Source organism: Macaca nemestrina, chromosome 17, assembly GCF_043159975.1.
Source record: "Macaca nemestrina isolate mMacNem1 chromosome 17, mMacNem.hap1, whole genome shotgun sequence".
NCBI lineage: Eukaryota > Metazoa > Chordata > Mammalia > Primates > Cercopithecidae > Macaca > Macaca nemestrina.
This window is the reverse complement of record NC_092141.1, coordinates 17,963,247-17,990,576: the sequence shown is the minus strand read 5'-3', so window position 1 is coordinate 17,990,576 and position 27,330 is coordinate 17,963,247. Positions and strand designations below refer to the sequence as shown.

At 55.0% G+C, this 27,330-nt stretch overlaps 1 protein-coding gene and 1 long non-coding RNA gene across 3 annotated transcripts in view; one reads left to right on the top strand and one right to left on the bottom strand.

Annotated features, from left to right (window-relative positions):
* The window catches only part of LOC105491063 (retinoic acid induced 1), a 131,105-nt gene extending 109,748 nt beyond the window's left edge, over window positions 1–21,357 (bottom strand). The window contains exon 1 of one of the 2 annotated variants that reach the window (XR_011615436.1): window positions 20,967–21,124. The gene's annotated coding sequence lies outside the window, so the exon portion shown is untranslated. Of the gene's footprint in view, window positions 1–20,966 lie in introns of both variants that reach the window. The other variant, XM_011757195.3, reaches the window with a different exon arrangement.
* A 92-nt stretch (window positions 21,358–21,449) lies between these two features.
* LOC139359458 (uncharacterized) lies at window positions 21,450–25,629 on the top strand. The gene is made up of 3 exons (XR_011615441.1): window positions 21,450–22,190; window positions 25,125–25,219; window positions 25,443–25,629. It is a non-coding gene; the product is annotated as an uncharacterized lncRNA (long non-coding RNA).
* Window positions 25,630–27,330: the final 1,701 nt, after the last annotated feature.

Sequence of the window (27,330 nt, the reverse complement as noted above, 5' to 3'; positions counted from 1 at the left end):
GACATCTGGGGACAAGAATGGGGGAAGGGGCATGGAGTTGGGCAGCAGGCTCCACTGCTATTAGCCCTGATGGGATCACTGCTCATCCCCACTTCCCATACACAGTAGGCTCACAATAATCATCTGAGGCTTGGCCTGGTAGTGAGGAACCCAGCTGAAGATAATAGGCTGCATCCTGGGATGGGTGGTACAAGCTTTCGTGCCAACTGAAGGGTCTGAATTTGGTCCTCTTGGCAATAGGGAGGCACTGAAGGTTGCTGGGCAACAGAGGACCCTCTGCCCACCTTTCCAGCCTCATGCCTCCAGACTTTGGAGTGAACTCAGTTTTTCTGTGGTCGTCCCTTACCCCCTCTCCCCTCATGTTAGCCCGTGTTCTGCCCTAGCCAGGGCTGAACTCCAACTGTTTCCCTACCTGGAATGTTATTCCTGCCAATCAGCTCACACTTATCCTTCCTTCTAGGCTGAGCTTAGAAGCCTCTCCCAGCCTTCCCGGTTTGAGCTCAAAGACTGTTCTCTGCTTCCTTTAAACTGGTCCTTTTTCCATTAGAGGACAAGTATTCCTTTTGAGAGCTGCCTCCCCCAGACTGGAGTCCTTGGAGAGCAGAGCCCAAGTCTGACTCCCCTCTGTGCTCTCAGCATTGCCTGACACAGGCAGGACCAGGGCTGGGTGGCCTCCCAGTGGGCACTGTGCAATGCTTTAGGCTTTGGTCTCTGAGACACACAGAGGGAGGAGGGATGGGACTGGAAAGGGCAGAAAGGAGGGGCTACCAGGCAGGGTGATGCACACCTGTAGTCTCAGCTACTTGGGAGGCTGAGGTGGGAGGGTTGTTTGAGCCCAGGGGTTGAGGGCTACAGTGAGCCATGATCGCATCACTGCACTCCAGCCTGGGCAACAGAGCAAGACACTGTCTACAAAGAAAGAAAAAAGAAGGGCTGGGTACACAGGGACATGGAAGAGAGAGGGGAAGGAAAGGGGACCATTTAAAAACCGCATGAGCAGTCTGCCTACTCCCTCTTCCCTGTTTTCCTTCCCTCTGCAAAAAGAGAAGAGTGAGAGGAGGGAATGAGGGAGAGAGGAGGAGTGGCAGGCGCCTATCCCAGGATCACTTGATGGGGTGGGGAGGAGCACAGGGAAGTCCCACAGAGAATACCATTAGGTCTCAAGGTTTCCCTGAGTTCCCATCAGTCTCACGGCCCCCTGTCTAGGCAGAAGGCTCAGGGCAGCACTGCAGCTCCCACAACCCCAGGGCCATCCCCAGGGAGATGGCATGCAGAGATAAGGCAGTCAGACAGACTGGCCTCAGTGAAATGTCAGTCCGGAGGGAGAACACATCCAGACAACCTTCACCACGGGCTAGCCTACCCCTCAACAAAGGGCCCAGACCCATCCCCATCCCCATCCCAGGACAGAGGCTCATCTTGTTGGAGGGGCAGAGGTGGGGTTTCAGGGAGGATGAGAGAGGGAGGAGAGGGACCTTTGTTGCAGATAGCGGTACCAGCTTCTAAAGACGAACGGGGTAAGGCCGAGATGAGGCAGCTGGGGTCTCTGCGAGGTCACATTCAACCCTCCAGAGCGCCTGGCATGTAGTGTGCAACCACCATTATTATTGTTCGTGCAGAAGAGGGTGGCACTGGGTCAGTGGCAGCAGCGGGTCCCGGAGGGCCTCGAATGCCAAGCCCAAGATGGCCGGGGGACGGCGCGGGGGAGCACGAGGCCGGCGCGGTTGAACTCCGGGGCGCGGGCAAGCGGGTCTCCGCCGAGGCAGGGCGATAAATTAATGAAACGAACTCGCCACCCCAGCCTCGCCGCGCCGAGGACGAGCGGGGCCGGACTGCGGCCTCGGCGAAGGAGGCCCAGCCTCGCGGAGGCCCCGCCGCTCTCTTCTTCCCTCCCTTCCCCTCCCTCCCCGCCGGGCGTCGTTTTCCAGGTAATTAAGGCCGTCCGAGCCGGCGCGCAGCTGCTTCCGCGGCCCGCCGCGCCTCCGGCCCGGGCAGGTGCAATTAAACCCGCGCGTTCGCAGCCATTAAGCTTTAATGGGGCTCATTAGCATAAGAACGAGAAGACGCTTTGATGGCGGCCACCCCCGCAGGGGCTGCGCGCGAGCGCCGAGGGGCGGCGGGGCGCGGCCGCTGGAGCCCGGAGCTGGGAGCCGCGCCTCCAGCCCGTGGCCCGCCGGGGCAGTCCCGCCTGGGGCCGGGCGACAGGAGGCGGGGCCGCGGGGCCTTACCTAGTCTCTGGGACTCCAGGCTGCCTCCGAGAGCCGGAGGTTTCACAGGGCCCAGGCCTCAAGAATAGGTCTTTGGAGGGCGAGGGAGGAGGCCCAACCTAGAGATGTGCTTTCCCAAAGCAGCAGCTGAGGAAACTGAGGCCTGGAGGTGCCATGTGACACACAGCCCCGGCCTGAGCCTGCAAGTGGTTCATTTATTCAACAACGATAGCAGCCAAGGCTTATGTGAGTTTTAAGGATTTAGCATAAATTCTCTCACTTAATCTCCCCAACAGCCCCAGGAGTAGTAGGTACTTGCCCTTGTGATCCCATTTGACACAAGAGGAATCTGAGGCTTGGAGGGGGACACCCGAGTTCCCAAAGCCACAGTGAGCTTTGAACCTGGGCAGTCTGGCTCCTGAGGCTGGGCTCATAACTAGGAAGCCACACTAACATGTGTGACATGGCCAGGAGAGGCACGGGGTGGGGTGGGGTGGTGGGGGATGGGACCAGCTGGTGGGCTGGGTGGGCCATCCTACCCGGCAGACAGTAGCCAGCACCACCAACTGTGGTCGGAGGAAGCAGGGTAGAATAATTCAGAAGAAATGTAAACTGGAAATTGGAAATGAAGTCACTCAACGATTACTCACTGGCAATTGATTTGATTCCCCCTCTCCCCCCGCCCCCGACAATGGATGGGCTTTCAAAACAGGTCTGTGGGCAGGACGTAGCAGGAGGACCACCACTTTGCCATCTCAGTCCAACATGGAGTGCAATGCGCCCAGCAATTACTAGGTGTTCAGGAAACACTAGTCAAGCAAATGAACGAGTGAATTCATGAATAAATGCTTTTCTCTACAATTTTTGGGGAAAATAGGGGACTAATTCTTCAATTTCATGTCTTCCAGGCTTTCTTCAGTCCAGGAGGTGGCTCTGTGAGAGCAAAAGGGCTCAGAGGAACTGGCAGGTGGGGCCTGAGGCAGCGGTGCTGTGCTTGGCTCCAGGCATTCCCTGGGGCAGTGCCTCCAGCATTCCAAAGTCAAGGATGTTGCCGACAGATGTCTTGAGGGCCCTGGCAGGGAGCGCAAAAAGCACGGAAGAGGAGACACATACTGCCGGAGTTCCACTCAGAGGTGACGGAAGCCAGAAGGAAGATGCCAGCCCCTAGGAGCTCAGAGAAGGTGGGCAGTTGCCTGAGGCCACACAGCAAGAATCTGGGTCTCCTGATTCCTTCAGTCCCTGCTGAGCCTTTACCCAGTGCCTGGATCAGCCCCCAGTCTAGGCACAGGACTCCCTGTCTCCATCAGAGAAGCTCTGCCTGGACTCTGTCTTGGCTTGTGATCCGCCTGCATTCCCATGCATGAATGCATGACTCAAATCACGTGATTATTTGATTAATATCGTTCTTCCTTTGGCTATACCTCCCTCAAGGGCAGGGATTTTGTGTGTCCATCCAGATCGTGGCTGATCTCAGTGCCTGGCACACAGTAGGCCTCCAAACATAGATGTCGACTAGGTGGAAATATTATTACTATAGAGTCACAGCGCCAAAGAAAACTCCGTGCCTGGGATGAGCTTTCCTACCTCCTCAAGCTCTCGTGCCTGCTCACAGCTGGCTCAGGGGCTGAGCGGGGGCCTCAATGACTTCACAGCTGAGCTGGCCTCAGAGGTGCAGGCAGGCGAAGGGCTCAGCTCCCCTTCCTGGCCTGACCCTGAGGCTGGCCCACCCCCTCACCTCCGGTCTGCAAAGGTATCTGCCTCACGGGGGCCCTCAGCAGCCTCATTAGGAAAGTAGTGACAGACACATTCAATACAAAGGGGCGTGGGGGGAGGGGAGGACCGAGGGCTGTTAATAGGGTTGCCTGCCACTTTCCTGACCACTGGGCCAGGGCTGGGCCTAGACAGGGGGCAGAGACAATGCCCAGAATCCAGAGTTGGGCCCCACAGCGGGGATTTTCCCATCATTCCTTGGTGTTCTTGAGTCCTGGTGGGACTCAACTCTTGAGTGGCAGGAGACAAACCCCAGCCCAATACTCTAAGCCTGCCATGAGCCACCCAGAAGCCTGTGTGTGAGAGCAGCCACAGGGACCTGGGCGCCTGCCCTCTGTGCAGCAGAAGAGGAAACAAGCCCAGGGAGGGGCAGGGTCACCCCAGAGCAGAGCATTGGAGTAGGAGCCATGCTTTGCATTAGGGCTATGGCCGTGGGCCTGGACCACCTTGATCACCAAATTCCCTCTAGTCTCTGGGCTGCAGGGCAGGAAGGCCCAGTTGTGCTGGAAGACAGTCAGGTGTTGTCAGTGCTCACTCAGGGCCGGATGGAAAAGCAGATGCCCCAGCAACTCAGTCAGTGCGCAGTGCCCCACCAATGATGACAAGTGGGTGAGAGAGAACAGGCCTCACACCACGGGACATGCACACAGAGAGCTACTCGGCCGCACACAGAGGTGCTCCCAGCACACAAAGGACGTGTGACCTGCTGTGAATTCTGCCTGGTGTGTGAGTACCCATACCCTCAGCTCATTTCCCCAACTCACACACACACACAACCACACATTGGTCCCAGTCACAAACACAGACACCTAAGCCACCTGACAGCAACCCCCCACCGTGTACACAAACACAAACTCACTTTTTCTCACACACACACACACCCCCCCAAGCTCAAGAACACACGCAAACCCATCTTGTCACTTGGTTAAATTCCACACCCAGGTAACGCCCAGACCACAAGAGCAAATTCAGATAAATAAATCATGTTCAGCACATCAATCTCAGTCCCAAACAGGCTGCCTCCTGGATACAGGTAAAGTGAAACAGGTCTTAAATATTTTATAACTGAATAAACCTGTTAAGAGAATAGAATTTACAGGGCCATTGGCTGCAGGCTGACAATGTCCCTCCCTCATCTTTTCATTTTTGAGAGGACACAGCGGTGACGGCAGGTGGTGGCCAGGCAGGGCATGGAGTGCCCGTGCCACACCCGCTGCCCCTCGGCCAGGGCTGTTATTCCCGAGGAAAGGGGCATTCTGTGATTTTTCCATCCAATAAATCCAGCTGCTGCTCTGAGACAGGGCCCTGCATCCTCTTGTCTCTTCAGTTTGTTTCCCGAAGCCTTGGATGCCTTTTAAATGCCAATCCGTCCCTGGCAACTGTGATTTCCCAAGGCCTGTTTCACGCAGGGCTTGGATGTGTTAGAATTGAACTGTTCTGGAATGGGGGAGAAGAGACAGGCCTGGCCGTAAGGATGGGTGGGAGCAAGGGCAGCTTGTAGCTAGGGCCGAGGGGCAGCTGGGCAGAGGGAGGCTGTGCTGGTGCCAGGCCTGCATGCCTCCAGAGAGAGGCTGGAGAAGAGGGGCTGAGGAGCCAAGGGCAACAGAAACCAACTCCTAGGAAGTCAAAGCAGAAGGCGGGTCACATGATCGACAAGGGGCCTCAGGTCTGAGTGTGCCCAGGCAAAGGAGGCCCGAATGAGGATAAGGCCAAGTTCTGAGACCTCCCTGAAACCTGGCATATCTGGGCCAGAGTAAAGCCCCTTCCTATTGGAGCCCAGATCTCAGCATCGGGCCATAAGTCTTGCATGTCCCTGTCCACACTAGGCAGCCTCCTGGGCCCCCAGCAAGCAGGACCCCCTGACCCAAGCTGCATATTATTGTTTAGTGGCAATGGGGAAGGACTCTGTTGGGGGGCTACAGGTAGGGAGAGGACAAACTCAGAAAGTGAACAGCCAGTCCAACAAATCACCCCCAGAAATGTCTGCCTCATCTCGGAAGTTCTCCCAAGAACGTGGTTCAGGAGCATCTTAAATAGCATTAAGTGAGAAAAGCGAAATATCAACTGGTATATACAGGAGTAATGATGGCATACCTAAACAGACAAAAAAACACAAAGCGAAAAACCCTGTGAACGGGTGGTGGGGGGGTTGAAGGAAGACAACTGTGGCTGCCTTTGGAGACTGAGAGTATGGGTGAATTTTTTTTAATTTGTCATATTTTCCAAAAGTCTATAATAAGCCTGTCCTCCTTTTATAGTGAGAAAAAAGCTATTAAAACCACCAAGTGCCTTACAAAACCAAATATATAGCATGACTCCATAGATGTATCATAAGTGGTTTATCATACATCTACAGAAAGTTATGTTGACAGTAGTTACATTCTGCTGGTGGGATTATAAGGTACTTTTTACTTTTTTCCTGTATTTTTGGATATTTCTACAACCAATATATCAATAATCTGACAATTTCATTAAGAACAAAATGCTCAGGACTGGGAAGTTCTTTTCAATGGCAGCCCTGAGTCTCTTCTGCTGCAACTGTAGCCCATTCTCAGCCTCTCTGTGCACGTGCCCTGGATGAGGAGGGAGAAAGGCACAAGGACTGCCTCTCAACCAGCACACAGCCTCCCTTTGGAGACCCAAAGGCCAACATTCAATTTAGCTGCCTGTTCAGTACAGGTAGGAGGTGACAGAGGGTGCTTCTTAAGAGACCAGGGGAGGCCGGGCATGGTGGCTCACATCTGTAATCCCAGTACTTAGGGAGGCGAAGGTGGGAGGATCACTTGAGATCAGGAGTTTGGAACCAGCCTGGCCAACATGGTGAAACCTCGTCTCTACTAAAAATACAAAAAAATTAGCCGTGGTGAGTGCCTGTAATCTCAGCTACTCGTGAGGCTGAGGCAGGAGAATCGCTTGAACTTGGGAAGCGGAGGTTGCAGTGAGCGGAGATTACGACACTGCACTACAGCCTGGGCAACAGAGGGAGACTCTGGCTCAAAAAAAAGAGAGAGAGACTAGGGGAAAGAAGGCGGCTGTGGCTGTGCAGTGAGTAACTAGGGACTTAGGGCACGAGAAGGCCGGGTGGGGACAGGGCAGTTTTGGCAGAAGGGCAGGGCTGGGTTGGCAGTAAAGTTCTGGAAGAGGCTGCCCCAGGGCAGGCGGGGTGCCCGAGCTCAGAAGGTAGGAATGTGCCTCCCGGCCAGACAGTCCAACAACTGCCAACTAGGGGAGGCCCGTGCTCCTGGGCTGGAGGGAGGCCGGCCGGGGCTGCAGGGTCCAGGCCTGGACCGTGTGAGGTGTGCATTCCCGGGCCCCTCCTTTCTCCGACCCTAGGGCAAAGGGTAGGTCCTGACTGAACCATGGGCAGTCCTGGAGAAGAGTTCGAGACCCAGACACTGCAGGTGAGGCGCCGCCTGGCCTACACTTTCAATAGCCCCCAAGCGGCAGGAGCGGTAGGAGTCCAGCCTCCCCATTATCCTGGCCCCCGGAAGCGGCTTCCCGAGGACCCTGCCGTGGGGTTGCCGGGCTCGGTGAGCAGAGCCCGTCCCGAGGCTAACACGCACAGGTTCTCTTTCATTCTCCCCAAACATCCAGGGAGTGGGAGAGCGAGGCTCAGAGATGTGCGCCGCCTAGCCCGGTGACCCGCAAACGCCGGCCGCAGCACTGGGACTGGAAGCCCCGGCGTTCCCGGAAAAAGACCCAGCTTCCATCAGGGGGCGGGGCCTCGGCACCCCGCCCCGCCCCGCGAAGCATGCCGGGCCAGGCGCTGCCATGGCGACGCGAGCGGCCCGCCCCGCCCCGCCCCGCCCCCAGCCTGGCCTCTGTGCCCCTAAGCTCCCGGGACCCCCCCCCGGCGTCGGCGTCGCGGGCCCCTACCGCGGCCTGTGGGACGCCGCCGCGGAGAAGGCTCCGGCGCGGCCAAGATGGTGGGCGCCGCGGGCGGGGAGGGGCGGGACCAGCAGGAAGCGCGGGCATTTGCCCTCTCGCCGCCCCTTCTCGAGGTCGGGGAGAGGAAAGGAAATGGCCTCGGAGGCGAGCGTGGAGCTGCCCGGGCATTTGGCCTGACAGTTCCTACCTATGCCTTTCCTCGAGGCCCGGGCCCTCCCAGCTCCCTGAGAGGTGGGCCACGTTGGGGGCTGCCTTCGCTGGGATCCAGAATGTGACACACACCCCAGAAAAGATGCCCCTCCCTCCCCACAGGAAGGCCCGTCTTCCTGGCTATGTACCTCCCCGCACCTCGTGCGTCCCCACCGCGACGAGGAGGGAGCAGTTTGGTTTCTCTGGCTTAGGGGCCTGATGCCAGCCTCTGCCCACCTACACCTCAGGCATCCGTTATTGGGCAGAGAACCCGTTTCCCCTCAGCACGGCTGCCTCCCCGGTCAAAGCCTCCAAAGTGCCCACAGAGCTAAGCAGAAGTCTCTCCCCTCTCAGGGGGCAGAGACTAGCAGGAGACCCGGCAAGGCTAGCAGCTCCCAGGAGACCCTGAATCCCTTTGATTCTGTGTCCTCCCAGCAGTGACAGGACAAGGGTAGGATGAGAGCAGACACTGACTGGGCCAGGACAGGTGACTCTCCTCCTACGCGAGCGAGTCCTACGTGTGAATGACTGGCCAGATTAGGTGGGCAAACATGCCCAGATCTGTTAAGGAGCGAAGTGGCAGAGCTGGGACTCGGCCAGGCTGTGACTCCAGATGCCTGTCCACACGGAGTAGCACTCCCTACTTCCCGGCCGCCCAGCCCGGGCTGGTCCAGCCGCCGATCTCCGTCCGGCCCAAAGCAATGGCCTGGTCTCCCGTTCCTTCCTCTCCCTTCCCCCTACCACAGGCCTGGCTTCCCTTCTGAGCCGCCAATCTGCAGCCACACAAAGCCCTGTTTGTTTGCTTTCTCTGCTGCTCCCCCTGGATCCGATGTCTTTCTCAGCTACCTGCCGCCTGGCTTCCTCTCCAAGCTGCCTGCCCAGGCAGCTGAAGGGAAGGAGGGGCGGCCATTGCAGCAAGCCCCGCCTCATGGCAACCCCATCACTCCTTGAATCCACCTCCCCAGTGCAAGGGGCTCCTAGCCTGGGTGGCCTGACCATCGACAATGGCTTTGGAGCCCCCTAGCAGCATCTTAGAATGTAGGGTGCCAGTTGGGTGGAGCAGGAAAGATGCCTGGGGCAGGGGGAGGGGAACTGGAGAGGCCCAGCCAGCCTCCCCTCTCCTTTTGTGAGCAAGCTTGTTTTGTTTGTCAATCAGGAAGGCTGCCCCTGCCTTCCCAGCAACCACTGGCTGCCAGGAGATAAGGATATGAATGGGACCAGGAGGGCCTGATCAGAGGAGGTGGAGGAATGATGCCCTTGTTTCATGGCCCTCACCCATCCTCACTCTTTCTGGGGACTCCCAGGTACCCCAGGTGCTGTGATGATAGCTTACCGGCTGCATGGGGGCATCACATGGTGGATGCCCTCAGTGCCCACCCTGGGCAGACGCCTCTGCATGGCAGGCACCCCAGAGTGTGCAGATGTGTGCACCCATGGCAGCGTCGGGAAGCCCTACACAGCCTGAGCAAAAATGGGGCTTTCACAGGCAGAGAAAAATAAATACCTGCATTCCACACTACCTTTTCTACCTGCAGAGCAGAGTCTGCCCTCTCTCCCCTTTCAAATAAAGAAACCCAACACTGATAGGCAGAGAGATATTGCAATCTTGTCTGGCTCCCTCTACCCAGGACTCTTTTATTGCACCCTGCCAAGTTGGGTGGCCCAGGGACCTCCTCCTTCCCCTTTCATCCCCTTCTATGCTGAGTTTAACCCTTACAGCAACTCCAGGATAAAGGCATGATTATGCCCACTTGATAGATGAGGAAAGAGAAGGCTCTGAGGAAGAAAGCCATGAAAAGACAAACTGCTCTGGTCAGAAGCCAAGCTCATGGCTGTCTGACTACAAGCCTTCACTTCCCACAAGGTCACAGTATTATTTCATAGCCAGGAATTAGCTCCCGAATGGATGAGTGACTAACATGGGGAAGGGGGTAAGCAGCAGGCAGGGCCTGGCTTTGGAGCCTGCGGATATGATTTCTAATCCTAGCTCTGCCACTTGGTTGCTTTGTGACTTCAGGCAGATCACTTAACCTCTCTGGGCTTCAGTTTCCTTGATAATGAATATAGGGCAGTTGATAAGACTTAGCGAGGACCACCCAATGCCTGGCACAACAGTAGGCACTCAATGCTGGCTTTTCTCCTGATCCCTTTCAGCATCCAAAGAGACAGATATTCACGTATTACAGGAACCAGGCCTCTCCCACCAATGCCTTCACTCAGTTGGCCCTCCTGTCAGGAACCCCCCACCTTCCCAACCCCTGTAACCATTTCTGGCCCTCTCAGGCAGAGGCCAAGGGCTGTCAAGTTCAGCTCCCCAGGCTCCTGTCCTGCCTGGGAGACCAGGTCCTCTCAGTTTAATTAGCCAGGGCAGTGGCCCCAGAGGACAGTGTCACCCCAAGGGAACAAAGCCAGCTCCGTCCACATCCCGCTGGAGTCAAGAAGAGAGCCACTCAATTAAGTCTGATTTGGCAAAATGTCTGTTTTAGTGCTATTTTGGGCCACGGTGGGGATTTTCTGTGCTTGTCTCAAAGGTAAACCAGATTCCTTCCCGCCTCCCCCACCCCTATCTGTGTTTGAAATGAAAATATTGTTTTTCCTCTGCTCTCTCTCTTTTTTCCTGCTTCTCTTTCCCACCTATCAGAAGGCTGCAAACAAGAGAAAAGGAAAAGGCTGGGCCCCAGGCTGGAGGGTAGCACCTGGGGCTAGGGTGCTCCCACCGCCCACCTGGCCCTGCTCGATCCCCCAGAGAACAACATGCTGAGGGTTGGAGTTCCCTCAAACCAGACTAAAGGGTTTAGTCCTCTCCTTTACCTTCTCCCCACCTCTGGAAGCCACTTCCTGGGTCCCCCGAGGCCAGCTCTTTTTCTGACTTCTCCCCAGGCACACATCAGGTACCTGGTAGCCTCCCCACCCACAACACACCCTTGCATTTTCTGCCTCTGAGCCTTTGCCTGGGCTGTGCCCTCGGCTGGAAATACCTCCCCAAAGGCCCTCCCTTGAAGGAGTGGAAAGGCCCACATCCCTCTTTCTTCCTGCTACCTTTTCCTTCATAGCTCACATTACAAATAAATCCATCTCTAGGCAATCATTTCTGTAATGTCTGCTCACCTACCATACTATATGCTTCAAACGGACAGGGGCTCCATCTGCTTGGCCACTGCTGCTTCTCAAGGCAGGGATCTCATCTCAACCCCTCAGCACACAGACATCAGGGGCCAGCTGATGGTGTGGTTCCAGGGGCTGCCATGTGCAGTAGGATGTTTAGCAACATCCCTGGCCTTTACCCACTAGATGCCAGCAGCACCACCCTAGCTGAAACGACCAAAAATGTCTCCTGACATGGCTCAGTGTCCCCCGAGACACAAGATCACCCCCGAATGAGACCCACTGCTCCCCAGCCTGGCACAGAGCCCCCTTGAATGAATGAATACACGACTTTACCCTTCTAATAGAACATGTGATTTTATTTTCCCTCTTATCATAATCATGTAGAAATTTTATTTTCCCTATCAGAACAGAAGCTTCCAGAAGACAGGCCCATGTGACCTCCGCTGTGTATCAATGCTGTTTGCCCATAGCTGTTTGCTGAAAGAATCACTATCAAAGCACCAGAGAGCAGCAGACTGAAAGCCAGCTCTGGTTCCCCAGCCCCTCCCACCCCAAGCCAGACTGCTGGGTGACTTTGCTACAGGAGTTAAGCTTCTCTGGGCCTCCCGTCTCTCCAGCTGCTGTAACAATTCTTTGTCCACTTGGGCTGGTGGGAGGTTTACAACTTCACATCTCTATGAAGTTGTAGCTCCTAAGAAATCTTTCAAAGTTTTTACTTTACATTGTCTGAGAATTCTGATTATCACTAATAGGCACAATATTTACTAAGCACACTATTCTGTGCCCAGGACTGGCTAAGTGCTTTAGAGGCCCTATCTCATTTGATCCTCTTAACAACAAAACTATGAAATAGGTACTGTTACTTTCGCCTTTTGATGAAGGAGGAAATGGGGTCAGAGAGCTTGAGGGACCTGCCTAAGGTCCACACAGAGGCAGGCAGTCCTGCTCCCTCCGGCTGGTGAGGACTACTCAATTAGGAAACACCTTTTGCTTTCATACTTGAAACTGAAATTCCTTTTTTTTTTTTTTTTTTTTTTTTTGGAGACAAGGTCTCACTCTGTCGCCCAGGCTGGAGTACAGTGGTACGATCACCTTGGCTCACTGCCACCTCTGCCTCCCAGGTTCAGGCAATTCTGCTGCCTCAGCCTCCTGAGTAGCTGGGATTACAGGCACCCACCACCACGCCCAGCTATCTTTTTGTATTTTTAGTAGAGACAGGGTTTCGCCATGTTTGGCCAGGCTGGTCTCGAACTCCTGGGCTCAGGTGATCCACCCGCTTTGGCCTCCCAAAGTGCTGGGATTACAGGAGTGAGCCACGGCGCCTGGCCTGGACTGAAATTCCTTCTAAAATCAAGCACACCTGGTGCCAGACAAGAGGCAGACTTTCCCAGGTGAATAAGGCCTCACAGGACCTCCCCAGCATCAGGCCCCAGCAGCCAAGCAGAGAAGCAGCTCTAGATTGCTATAGAGGGGTCTGATTCAAGGAGTTGGGGAGCTTTGGCACCCCTTTCTGGATGCCAACCCTCACGGAGAAGCCTGGCCAGGGTGACCTCCTCCAGCACCAAGCTGGTCCATGAGATCCTTCAGGGCAGGAATAAAAGCAACAATGGAGGAAGGGCCATGCTCTGGCACTTTCTATGTACCTGTCGCTGGACTTGAACAAACAACCACCCTATGAGGTAGATTCTATCAATTCCAACATTTTACAGATGATGGAGCCAAGTAAAGGAGATAAATAACTTGGCTAACTTCACAAGTGGTAGACCCTGGATCTGAACCCAGGCAAAGTCCAAAATACGTATGCATATCCACTATGCTGCATTAGAGCTGCATCTCATTCATGGCTGTTTTCTCAGTATCCTGGTGCTCCACACATGATTTATAAATGAATGAATGACTGAATGAATGAATGAGAGTTTGTGGTTATACTGCTACTGAAGTCACAACTTGCTGGATGCTTTCCTGGGGTCCACCTACACCATTGGAGCAAAGTCCCCTTACATACAGAAACTCTTGCCAGAAAACTAGTAATTCTCACCTGCCCCATGTGTAAATAGACCCACTCAATCCATCTGCCTTGACCTGGCTAGAAAAGAAACAAGCACCAAACTCCTCATTTTGGCCAATGTTATTACAGGTAATAACATTGTGACCTTTAGATGTGACCTGGCATGAATGGAAAAAGAATAGTAATTGGCCGGACGTGGTGGCTCACGCCTGTAATCCCAGCACTCTGGGAGGCCATGGCGGGTGGATCACCTGAGGTCAGGAGTTCGAGACCAGCCTGGCCAACATGGTGAAACCCCATCTCTACTAAAAATAAAAAAAAATTAGCCAGGCATGGTGGTGCGTGCCTGTAATCCCAGCTACTAGGGAGGTTGAGGCAGGAGACTTGCTTGAACCCAGGAAGCAGAGGTTGCAGTGAGCCGAGGTTGAGCCACTGCACTCCAGTCTGGGCAACAGAGCAAGACTCCAGCTCAAAATAATAATAATAATAATAATAATAATAACAACAACAACAATAGCGATCTCTTCTACATACAAAGCACTTTAGCAATAAAAATAACTGCCCAAGGCAGGGTGTGGTGGCTCACTCCTGTAATTCTAGCACTTTGGGAGGCTGAGGCAGGCAGATCATGAGGTCAGGAGTTTGAGACCAGCCTGGCCAACATGGTGAAACCCCATCTCTACTAAAAATACAAAAATTAACCGGGCATGGTGGCAGATGCCTGTAGTCCCAGCTGCTTGTGAGGCTGAGGCAGGACAATCGATCACTTGAACCTGGGAGGCGGAGGTTGCAGTGAGCTGAGATCACACCACTGAACTCCAGCCTGGGCGACAGAGCGAGATTCCATCTCAAAAAACAAACAAACAAAACAAAAAACAACTGCCTAACAGCCCAGCAGTGATGGCCCAGCTAAGGAACTGTGCACCAGCAACCAGGAGGGGCTTGTTATTATCCCCATTTTATTTATTATTATTATTTTTTTTTTTGAGACTGAATCTTGCTCTGTCACACAGGCTGGAGCGCAGTAGCACGATCTTGGCTCACTGCAATTTCCGCCCCCCGTGTTCAAGTCATCATCCTGCCTCAGCCTCCCAAGTAGCTGGGATTACAGGCAGGTGACACTACGCCCAACTAGTTTTTGTATTTTTAGTAGAGATGGGTTTTACCAGGTTGGCCAGGCTGGTCTGGAACTCCTGACCTCAAATGATCCACCCACCTCCGCCTCCCAAACTGCCGGGATTATAGACATGAGCCACCACGCCCTGCCTATTACCCCCATTTTAAAGGGGAGGGAAATGGAGCCTGACAGTGAGCAGCTGGTACCTGGATTTGAACCCAGGCTGGTGTGACCCCAAAGCCTGTGTTTATGGCCCCAAGCTATAGGACCTCCTTGCTTTCCAGATCACAAAACACAGCAACACTTTTTTTTTTTTTTTTTTTGAGACAGAGTCTCCTTCACCCAGGCTGGAGTGCAGTGGTGCTATCTTGGCTCACTGCAACCTCTGCCTCCTGGGTTCAAGTGATTCTCATGCCTCAGCCTCCCAAGTAGCTGGAATTACAGGCATGGGCCACCACACCTGGTTAATTTTTGTGTTTCTAGTAGAGATGGGGTTTTGCCATGTTGGCCAGGCTAGTCTCAAACTCCTGACCTCAAGTGATCTGCCTGCCTTGGCCTCCCGAAGGGCTGGGATTACAAGTGTGAGCCACGGTGCCGCAGCTCACCTTTAATGCTTACAACAAAGCCCGTTCACATTTTTGACAGAAGAGGAAACTGACCCTCACAGAGAGAAAGTGACTTGCCCAAGGGATGCTTCAGTTAAAACTCAAACGCTTTTCCTGATTCTGAATCCAGTGCTTTCCCCTACCCCGACCCTATCTCTCCTTTCAGATGAGCACAGTCTCCAAGAAGGGAGCTCTAGGAGGCGAACCCAAGCTCCACTGGATTCTGCATGTTCTCCCTTAAGCCCCCTGACCATGGGCCTGTAGACGCTCTGAGCATGCCCGCTGCCCCTGTTCTATAAGCTGTCTCCACGGGGTCCCTGGTTTCTCACACCCAAGGAGTGGGTGACTTGGGTCCACAGACCATCAGTCCAAGAGCAGTCCACCCTCCCCCCATTTATACATGAGACTGAGGCCAGAGAGGAAAGGAAGATTCCCCAGCAGTCCTGGCTCCCCACCATAGTGCCTAATGGCTTCCCTGCCCCCCACCCCATGCTTGCCTGCTCCACCCTTCCCTCCTGCCTCTGCACAGCATCCTGGGCACCTTCTCTCCCCAAGCCTGATCACTTTGTGCAGAAAGTGGATGCTCAATTAGCTGGGCTTGGTGGCGGGTGCCTGTAATCTCAGCTACTCGGGAGAATTGCTTGAACCTGGGAGGCGGAGTCTGCAGTAAGCTGAGATTGTGCCAATGCACTCCAGCCTGGACAACACAGCGAGACTCCATCTCAAAACAAAAGCAAAAACAAAAAAAAACCAGATGTTCATCGTCCATCTGGCCCCTAGACTTCAAGGGCCTCAAAGCCTGGACCACAAGCTTGCTCCTGTCTGGGGCCGTGCCAGCATGGAGCCGAGCAGGAGAACACTTCAGGTTGTCTGCTGGACAGACAAGGAAGGCATGGCTGACGATGGTGGGAGCCGATGCGCCTGGCTGCTTTCCTTCCTGGCCCTAAGCACACTCTTCATACTCTCCAGCAACAGCAGCAGCGGGAACTTCCCCCTCACTCCTTGTCATCCCCCCAGTTCCATCTCTCCCTGTCCCTGCTCACCACTCCCCAGGTCCCCCACCCCCACTCCACCTCTCTGCCCTCATGTTTTTCTCTTCCCCATCTCTCCCTTCCCCGGCTCTGTCCCCCCACACCACACACACACACACACACACACACACACACTTCACATGGGTTCAAGAACCAGTGGAGCAAAATCTGTCCTTTGCCAGCCAAGCCCCAGCCTGCAGGCAGCCTCCAGCCCTGCCTCCCCCTCCCTGGTGTCACATTCCAATCTCAGATCCCCAGTGACCCACCAGGAACAGGGCACAGCTCTGCCTCAATCACTGGGGAACAGGACGAGCCAGTTTCTCCCAGCCCCCTCAGGAAGCAGCCTGGGGAAGCTGCCCGCCACCCCCCCTGCCCCCCCTCACCCCACCAAGCCCCTCACCCCACTCATCTAAAGTCTGACAGCACAAGATCCACACAGACCTGAGCATGCCCTTGCTAAAGATCAAAGGGGCCCACCGAAGACAATGTCGGGGCTCTCACCCTCTCTACCTCACCTGGCCCTCCTGCCAGGAAGCATTTCTGAGCGTCCTGTGTTCTAGGCCTCGCCCTTGGCGCTGGGCCGGAGAGAGCAAGGAGACGTGCTTTCAGGCCTCGATGCTCCAGCCTCATGGGGAGGACAGACACTGGCAGAACTGCCGATAATTCCGTGATAAACGCTACGCCACGAGTATAGACAAAGGGAGATGACTCATACTGCCTCAGAGGTCAGAGGAGGAGGAGACAGGACGTCTGTTTTGGTCTGGGGCAGCAGGGAGGAAGGTGAAGGGCATCCCAGGTGGAAGGAACAGCCCAGCCCAATGCACAGAGGCAGGGATGCACATGGCTACATCTTAACAAGGAGGTGCTGGCTATGGCTGGAGGGGACAGGACTGAATGAGGACAGGGCAGGCAGAGGACACCAGAAATGGCCCTGGGCAGCGTGGGAAGAACTACAGATGGGACCTTTATTCAGAAGGCAGCAGGAGCCACTGGAGGTTATCTGCTGGGTTTAGAATGATCACTGACAGTGCTGCTGGCCAGCACCTGGGAGGGGACAGGATGGAGGCAGGGAGGCCAGTGAGGAGGTCCCAGCAACAGCCCATCCCTCTTCCGCCACCATTCTTTCTGAGCCAAGTCCTCCCCTCTTGGCCACAGCACACAGGCCACATCCCTTCCAGCCTCCAAAGACTTGCTCTGCTCACTGCGTTCCCTCTGCCAGGAATGCCCCTCTCATTCTTACCTCGCCGTGCCTGAAGCACCTGCTCAAAGGCCCCTCCTCCAGGAAGCCCCCAGCTCTGGTCAAGGCCTTGGCTATGAGCTGGGTCCCAATTACCCACTGGGCTGTGACCTTCTTGTGGTCAAGTGCAGGGATGCTTCCTGCTTGGACCCCGACATTAAGCACAGAACTTTGGAAATAGTGGGTCCTTGGAAAATCCCTGTTCCCTTGGGCCCAGCACCCAGGTGCCTTTCCCACAGAGACGCTGCTCTGTGCACACCATTGCTGTTGCACCTCCTCCCTCCCTGTGGAGCCACACATTGGATAGGGGAGGAAAAAGACACCCATGCCATGGCCACAGGCAGCTGTTCAAAGCAATGCATTTCAAACATGGGCTGCCATAGAGATAGAATAGCAATAATAATACAATAATGAGAGCAGCAATCAGCATTTACTGGCATAAGCACTGCTCTAAACTTCATATGGATTAACTCACTGCATCTTCACTTCAGTCCCGTGAGGTCTGTACTGTTACTCTGATTGTAAATATGGGGACACTGAGGCACAGAGAGGTAAACGGCCTGCTCAGTATGTGGTGGAGCCAGGAGTCAACCCAGAACTTGCCCTGAAGGACTTTGCCACACAACCAGCCTCTCCAAGACAAACAGAGAGGAAAAAGGAAGCTGCCGAGTAAGAGCCCATAGTCAGTGTGTCCTCACTTGGGGAAAAAGAAAACTATGCATGGATTGGTATATGTGATACACACCTATACACACATATATGTGATACACACCTATACACACATATATGATACACACATATACACACATATATATGTGATACACATATACACACATATATATGTGATACACATATACACACATATATATGTGATACACATATACACACATATATATGTGATACACATATACACACATATATATGTGATACACATATATACACATATATATGTAACAAAAAGTCTGGAAGGACCCGTTCAAACTATTAACTGGGGTTACCTGCAGGGAGGGTGCCAAGGGAACTTTTACTTTTACTACATATATTTCTGGCTTATTTGCATTTTTCACCCAAGTATCCAAGTGTTACTTGAGTAGTTTAAAATGGCAGGAATTATTAGGGTTGCAATGAACATTTGTTGCATGAATAGATGGCAAATTCATTTCCTAGGCCTGTTTCTTTCAAATTCTGGGTATGACCCATCAGTGGATTGCAAAATTAATTTCGTGGGTAGCAATGAGTAATTTAAAAAAAATCAAATACACTAGAACAAAAAGTATCACAGACCAGCAGACAGTAAGGGAGTTATTTCAGTAAACTTTTGTTTCAGCTATATACAGTGTGACCTGTGTAGTTACCTACAATGTATTTCTTACTATATGTCACGGGCAAGAGTTTGAAAGCCATTGGTCTAAGCTTGGGAGTCTAAAGAGGAGTAAGGTTGGGTGCAGTGACTCACTCCTGTAATCCCAGCACTTTGGGAGGCCAAAGAGGGAGGATAGCTTGAGGACTTCAGACCAGCCATGGCAAGACCCCTGTCTCTAGGAAAAAAAAAAAAAAATTAAAAATTAGCTAGGTGTGGTATTGGGGGCCTATGATCCCAGCTACTCAGGAGACTGAGGCTGGAGGATCGCTTGAGCCCCGGAGGTTGAGGCTGAAGTGAGCTGTGTTTGTGCCAAGGCACTCCAGCCTGGGCCACACAGCAAGACCCTGCCTCAAAAATAAAATAAACAGAGTAAGACAGGGTCCCTGCCTACAAGAGTCCCACAGTCTAGTGGAAGAGAAAGGCAGCTCCAGTACCCCTGAGTTCCCTTTATCTCCATAGAAGCCAGAGGGATGCTAGGTTGGTGGAAAGGTCCTATTTTGCCCACTCCACAGTTGGCTTCTAGGGCCTGGATCTCGCCTTGATACATTCTCTTCCTCTCCAAGTCTTTTGCTTGTGAGAGCTTTTGCCAGAGTTATAGGGCTGAGCCTGCCCTGAGATCAGAATGACTGTGTCCACTTCTGTGTCACGCAAAAGGCCACTTCTTGCTCCTATCGGCTTGCCTGTCAGAGGGGGAGGGGTGGGAAACTAGAAGATTCCTTTCCAGCTTCCAGATCCCGAGGGCCACGTCCCAGGGAAGCCTCTGAAAACCCAGCTGTGTGGTCAGCAGGGAGGGGCCACCACTCAGTCTGCAGTGAGGGCTGCCCCCCAGCTGAGGTGGGCCTGACCCTGAGCAGAACGAGGTTTGTATGGAGAACGGAGGGGGGCAGTGGCAGGAAGAGAAGCAGAGCCCCCAGCTCGGGGCTCCCATCACGCTGGCGCCTCCACATCAGAGCTCGCCTAACCCACCCCCGCCTCTCCTCCCAGGGCAGCAGACAACTAAAAAAAGATAAAATAAAAAGAAGTAATTCCCCTGCTCTGACGTCAGCGCGAGGTCTTAACAGCCCGGCAGCGGCATGAAACTGGATTGCAACCAGATGTAATGCCCTTGAATTCTCAACACACTACTGCGTTGGAAAAGACATAAAGGGGAGGCGGGGGGCCAATATTGGTGGGAGGAACCGTGCAGGTCCCGAGTGGGTCCCTGAATCCGGGCCCGCCGAAACCGCGAGGCAGGCGGCCCGGGAGAGAGTGCGGCGCGCGGAGCAGCGCCCGGCCGGCTCCGCCATTCAGGCGCGCGGCCTCCCCTCCCCCAGCCCCCACCGGCGCATTGTTACACTCGCTCCCATCCATTCAGAGCCCAAGGCCCGCCGCGCCCCCGCCAGCCCGGGCTCCGCGCAGGAGGGCACCGCTGCAGCCCGCACTCCGGCCCCTGCGTGGACTGGATAACGACCAAGAGTCCCAAGAAGGAAAACTGCTCGCCGGGAAAACGGGCGCCCCAGGAAGCTGTGGCCGCGACGGCCTAGGGCCTGGCTGGTGTTTCGCTTCCCCTCTGCCCCACCACGGAGGCCCCTGGAGCGACCAGGCTCCAAATGTCACCCTCGCGTCCTGCCACCCCCTGTCCCCGCCGCACTCGGCCCCCATGTCCTCCTCCCGGGTTCCCTGCCTTCAAGGCGCGGGAGAGGGGGGGCCGACCTCGAAAAGAGCGGCGGGGCGGCGGGCTGCGCCGCTGTCTGTGGGGTGCCAGGCTCGCGTGTCCGGGGCCCCCGCCCGTGACGTCATCCCCGAAGGGCCCGTGCGTCCCGGGCCGCTACAGAGCTCCCCAAGTCGCGGGGGCCGCTTCCTGCCCGGCCTCGGGGCCTGCGCACAGGCCCCGGCGCCGCTGCCCGGGTGGGGACACCGCAGAGAGCCCGCGCACCCCATCTCGCCACGCACGGCCTTCGCCGCCCCTGCGGGCCCTGACTCCTACGCGACGGCCACGCCGGGGCCGGGTCACGCATGGGGAAGTCAGCTCCCCGCCCCCCACCTCGGACGCACTCACAAAGCTCCCCTCCGCCCCCGGCGCCGCGCGAATGTTCCCCACGTCGCCACCCCACGCTCCGCAAACACTCCGCGCCTCGGCGCACGCAGAGCCCTTGCCACACTCGCCCCTCGCGCCATGCCCCAACCCGACCTCAGCCGGCCGCACATTCCCCAGAAGACCCTCAGCCGCGGCGCAGGGCGCCCCCACCCTGCAGCTCCCCAGACGTCCATCCGGTGACCTCGCGCACCCCCCACACCACACAAAGCAAGGACCCCGCGGACCCCACATCTCCACCCAGCGCGCGCTCTCGGTCCCCGAACCCGCCTCGGCTCCTCACCCGGCCCAGGATCCCGACGCCTCGCGCCGCCCCCGCCCCGGGGCAGCGTCCACTGAGCCCCCCGCGCCCCGTCGCTCGCTGCTCACCTCGGTGCCCGCGCTCACTCGGGGGCCCTGGGTCTGGCGCTGCGACTTCGCGGCCCGGAGGCCTGGGTGGCCATGGGGGTCGGGGCGCGGCGGCCCCGCCGGCCCGCGGCCAGGCAGGAAGGAGGGTGGGCCGCGGCGCCCCCTCCTCGCGCCGGCGCTCGGGCCGCGGGCTGGGCGGCCTGCTCGGCTCGCCTCTCGCCTTCGCCGCACTCGCTCTCCCACTAGTCTCTCGGAGCCCAGCCGCGGGCGGGGGCGGCGCCCGGGGGCGCGGGGAGCGGGCGGCGCGGGGACCGGGCCCTGGCCGCGCACCCGGCCGGGCCTGCCTGGTGTCCGCGGGTGCCGCGGGGAAATGCGATCCCCTCCGCACAGGAAGAGCGGACGGGCGGGCGGACGGGCGGGCGGGCGACGCGCGGGGGGAGAAGGAGAGCGAGAGCGCGAGGAAAAAAGTTCCCGGGCGGCCTGGCTGCGCTCGCTCGCGGCCCCGGGCGCCAGGTGGGCCGTGCGCGCCCCGACAGCACCCCCTGGCGGTCCGCGCGCCCCACTGCGCGCCCCCCGCCCGCCCTCCCGCCGGCCTGCGGGAGGGGCCCTCTGCGGTGGGATCCCGGTGAGGCCCGGGAGGACTCTAGCGCCCTGCGTTCTGGAGCTTCCAGCGTCAGGCCAGGCCCCCATCCTCACTCCTTTAGCCCTCACCTGTGCCCACTTCTTTACAGTTTGAGAAACATTTTCGATTTCAAAACTCTATTGGTTTCATGTAAACTTCATTTACTGGGCACCTGGCACCTTGCTGAGTCTTGAGGAATGAGCAGAGACAATGCGGTCCCTGCTGTCATGGAGCTGGCATCCTGGTGGGAAGAGACAGACAGCAAACAAATGCTTAGATACATGACGAAGATAATTTTAGAGCAGTAAGTGCTAGGAAGAAAATTAGCAGGTGAAGTGACGGCTAGGGCTCCTTGACTGGTGGTGAGAGAAGGAGGCCTGTCTGTGCAAAGATCTAAATAACAGGAGGAACCGCCATGGGTAAAGTCTGGGAAGAGCATTTTTTTTCTTTTAGAGGCAGGGTCTTGCTGTTTTGCTCAGACCGAACTTGAATTCCTGGCCTCAAACAGTCCTGCCACCTCAGCCTTCTGAGTAGCTGGGACTACAGGAGCCTGTCCCGCTGGGAAGAGCATCCTTGGCAGAGAGAACATCAAGTGCAAAGGTCCTGAGGCAGGAGAGAACTTGGTGAGTAAGTGGAATTGTGAGGAGGCCGTGAGCAAGGGAACAAGTAATGGGCACACTGAAGTCACAGCCATAACAGGAGGGCCAGAGCCTGCAGGGCTGCTGAGGGCCCAGTGAGGTGCAAGGAAGGTAGCCACTGGCAGACTTTAAACAGAGGCACGTTGAATGAATGAGTGAAACTTAAGTTATAGACCTCTGAGCAGTTTCATGCCTAGGTCTCTACTTGCCATAGCTCAGGTGGGAGCTCACTGCCACCTGCTTGGGAAGGCCCCCAGCCCCACCCAGCCTCTAGGGTCTGTGGGACATGACCCTATTAACAGCCCCATCGAAGCCTCCCTTGTTTGTCCTTTGGTTGGGCAGAGGGGAGCTGGTCAAGGCATCAGAGCTTGTGGGTGACCTGGGACAAGTGAGTCATGCAGTGGGACAAGTGAGTCCCGCATCTGCAAAATAAGGTATTGTGATAGGTAGAGGGCCTCACTCTGTCCCAGGCTTGCTGTGCCCCTTCTGTGCATGGTCTCATTAGATCCCGGTGCCCCCTCTGTGAGGTCAGCTCATCACATTTTGTGGACGAGGAAACAGGTGCAGAGTGGTGAAGTCCCCTCTCCAGGTTCTCAGGCTGCAGCACAGAATCGACACCGGTCCCCACGGTCCTTCCCACTGGGCGTGGCTACCCGTCTCGCAGGGTGAATATCAAGAGCGAGACAGAGCTGGATCCCAGTGCGAATTGTGTCGTTTTAAGCTTGTTTTAAGCACAGTTTCTGGGGAAGACACATCTGGTTTCTTTTTTCTTTTCTTTCTTTCTTTCTTTTCTTTTCTTTTTTTTTTTTTTTTTTTGACACGGAGTTTTGCCCCTGTTGCCCAGGCTGGAGTGCAACGGTGCGATCTTGGCTCACCACAACCTCCGCCTCCCAGGTTCAAGCAGTTCTCCTACCTCAGTCTCTCGAGTAGCTGGGAGTATAGGCATGCACTGCCACACCCGGCTAATTTTGTATTTTTGGTAGAGACAGGATTTCTCCATGTTGATCAGGCTGGTCTTGAACTCCTGACCTCAGGTGATCTGCCCGCCTCGGCCTCGCAAAGTGCTGAGATTTCAGGCGTGAGCCACTGCACCTGCAAATCTGGTTTCTAAACATGGCTCCTCTGTGCCCAGCTGGGTGGCTTTGAGCAAACTACTTAACTTGCTGAGCCTCAGTTTCCTCATCTGTAGAATGGGGATAATAGTACCTAGCTCATGGGTCTGTTGAGAGGATTGAATGAGGTACGTGTGGAAAGCATTTAGCTCTCAGCCTGGCATGCAGTAAGTGCTGTTACTGCTTTAAGACGCCAGATTAATGGGAACAGTCCCTGTCATCCATCCAGGGCCCCCCGTCCCCACCCCGAGCTGGTCTCCTGCCCTCCCTGCCTTACCTTAACCTGCTCCTAAGTGGAGCCTAAGGGAAGGCTGGTTCTAGGGACCCCAGTGGGAGGCAAGACAAGGAGGCCTTGCTGGGGGATTTCTGGTTCCCACACAGGGGTCCCCAAGGCCAGCTTCTCTACCTGGAGAGGGCGGGAAAGCAGCTGGAACCCGAAGTCCAGGAGAGTCCATTTCCTGGCCTTGGAATTAGGTACTTTTGTTTTGAAAATTCCTTGGTATCAAGTTTACATGACTGGGGCCACTGGACCCTATACGCAGGGCTGGGGGTACAAAGAGGATCACAAGCCTGGCCTCTTTGGGAGCCATAGTTCAGGCACCACTCAAGGAAACACATTTGTTCAAGGGATTAGCATTCCTGGATGTCAGTTCAGCGAAGCGTTGGAGGAGGTGGCGATTGAGCCAGACCTCAGAGGATGGGCAGGAGGGGAGCCCTGGGTGGCAAAGGGGATGGGTGTCCCAGAGAGTGAGAGGAGGAAGGAATGTGCAGGCAGATGGAAGAGGGTGTGGGGTCAAGGTACTAACAACTGCCTCTGTGTGTGTGTGTGTGTGTGTGAGTGTGTGTACGTGTGTGTGAGACAGGGTCTGACTCTGTTGCCCAGGCTGGAGTGCAGGGATGTGATCATAGCTGACTGCAGCCTCGAACTCCTGGACTCAAGCTGTTCTCCCACCTCAGCCCCCTAAGTAGCTGGGACCACAGGCATACACCACTATGCCTGGCCAATTTAATTTTTATAGAGATGGCATCCTGCTATGTTGCCCAGGCTGGTCTTGAATTCTGGGCAGTGATCCTCCTGCCTTGGCCTCCCAAAGTGCTGGAATTACAAGTGTGAGCCACCACACCTGGCCAGAACTGCCACTTTTGAGTACCTACTGTGTGCCAGGTGCCTAGGGATGTTGTAACAAATTCTACAAGTGGCTTAAAATAACACAAATTTATTTGTTTATTTATTGATTTATTATTTTTTAAGACAGAGTCTCGCTCTGTTGCCCAGGCTGGAGTGCAGTGGCACAATCTCGGCTCACTGCAACCTCTGCCTCTCGGGTTCAACTGATTCTCGTGCCTCAGCCTTCCGAGTAGCTGGGATCACAGGCACACACCACCATGCCTAGCTCATTTTTGTATTTTTTGTGGAGAGTGGGTTTCGTTCGCCATGTTGCCCAGGCTGGACAGACTTATTCTTTACAGTTCTGGAGGTCAGAACTCCAAAATCAGTTTCACTGGGCTAAAGCCAAGGTGTGGGCCGGACCTGCTCTCCTGGCGTCTCCCGGAGAGAATCTGTTCCTTGCCTTTTCCAGTTTCTGGAGGTTGCCTGTGTTTCTCTGCTTGTGACCACTTGGTGACCTCCAGAAGCTAGAACACGCAAGAAAACAATTGCTTCCATTGTCCCAGCTCCTACTTCCCCCCTTGACCTTCCTGCCTCTGCTCATGAGGACCCTTGTGATTCCATTCTGGGCCACCTGGATAATCCAGGCTAATCCCTCCATCTCAAGAAGAACCTTAATTGATTTAATCACATCTGCAGGGACCCTCTGAATGCTGCCTCGACACAACTCATTTTACAGATAGGAAAATCAAGGCTCAGAGAGGTGAAGTCACTGATCCAAAGTCACACAGCAGGTGAGTTTAGTCACCCATTTCATGCATGGAGAGCCCACTGTGGGTCAGACACTGGGTTAGACCCTGGGTTGCAATGTGAATGTTACCTGTGAAGAGTACTGTGGTGCTCAGGCCTGCAGAGTAATGACCTAGTCCTGTCAAGGAATTCGGGGAAGGCTTCCTGGAGGAGGTGATTGGTGAGTTGAGCTTTCAAGAGTGATTTTCCTCTGCCTGCTTTAACCAGGGGAGGCTTCTGAACAAATGAGGGCCCTTCCAGAGGAGGACAGCCATAGGCCTAACCATCCTGAGACTGCTCTGCATGATGCTGGCTGAGAGGGCTCAGGCTTCTCAGAGGAGAACTAGGAACTGATCAGTGATCACTGTCAGCAGAGCTAGCCCCAAGAGACTTCTGCTGCTGACCCTGCTTGTCATCCTCATTTGCACACAGGTAGGAGGGTGAGCAGGGGTGTGCACGCTGTGCAATGCAAAGGCCCAATAAAGTCAGTGTTGGTGCAGGGTCTCAGACTTGCAGCTCAAAGGCTGAACTCAGGCTCCTGGGTTTGTTTTGATTGGAAAGCAGAGCAAAAAGTGAAAAATTTGAAGTTGACATATGTTGCCAGGTACAGTGGCTCATGCCTGTAATTCCAGCACTTTGGGAGGCCAAGGCCAGAGGATCACTTGAGCCCAGAGTTTGAGGCTAGCCTGGGCAACACAGTGAGACCTCATCTCTACCAAAAAAAAAAAGTTTTTTTTTTTTTTTTTTTAAATTTTAATTAGCCAGGTATAGTGGTGCATGTTTGTAGTCCCAGCTACTTGGAAGGCTGAGGTGGGAGAATCGCTTGAGCCAGGGAGGTCGAGGCTGCAATAAGCCACGACAGTGCTACTGCACTCCAGCCTGGGAGACAGAGTGAGACCCCGTCTCAAAAAAAAAATAAGAAAGAAAGAGAGAAAAAATAAAGAAAATAGAGAGAGAGAGAGAGAAAGAGAGAGAGAAAGGAAGGGAAGGGGAGGGGAGGTGAAGGGGAGGGGAGGGGGAGGGGAAGGAGAGGGGAGGGGGAGGGGGGAGGAAGGGAGAGAGAGAGAAGAGAGAGAGGAAGAAAAATATCTTTAAGGAATCTAGGTTCTTGGGGGCCCCACCACTACCTATTGTTCTATACCCACATTTAAATCACCTGGTTGACCAACCCCCCAACACAGCCCGACACACACACAGAGACACACACAAACACACACACACACACACACACACACACACACACACACACACACAAAGCCTTGAGTTTCAGACGCTTTCCCCCCAGGGTTCTTAACACTCACATCTGTGTGGCCTTGAACTTCCTGTCTGTTTTCTCATAGGTCAAAAGGAGATCATGTTTCCTGCCTGGAGGAGAGGCCCTGGTGGGCTGGAATAGGGGAAAGCAGAGGGGGTGTATCTCAGGATAGAATCCTGCATCCTGCCAGGGACCAGGCTTATCCCTGACTCACTCAATAGGATGCAAGGGCGCTTACTGTAGCCAGGTGATTCCTGCAGCCGCTGTCTCACTAGGTAGACACCCGCATTTCAATAGCCTCCTTGTTCAGATGACGAAACACAATCAGGGAATGAAGTCACTTGCCCAAGATCACACAGTCATACCTAGAGTAGGGATTCTCCTGGCCCGAGCTCCTACCCATGCTGCTGTCCTGCCCCCTCTGCGATGAAAACTCCTGGATGGAGGCTCCGGGCTGTTCTTACAGAGCCCAGGCAGAGTGTGAGTGTGCAGCAGGACTCCCATTAGCAAGCACGTGGCTAGTACTTATTTGGCACCTACTATGTGCATTTCAGTCTTATTATCTCCATTTTGCAGAAAACATAGAGGCCTAGAGAGGGGAGGATACCTTCCTCTGTGTAGGTAGCTGTCAGCCAGGCTCTCTGCTTAGACAGCAACAGAGGAATGAGATGGAAAATCAGAACTCCTGCCCCAACTCTGCCACCCTGCCACCAATAGCACCGCCTTGGGTACTTCCTCACCCTCTCTCAGACTCTGGTTTCTAACAGGAGGAGTGTAGCAATCCCTACCTGCTGGGCTTGTGAAGATTTAAAACAGTTCAACACCGTAGAGCTCTGGACCACCAAGCGTTGCTGCTCCCCC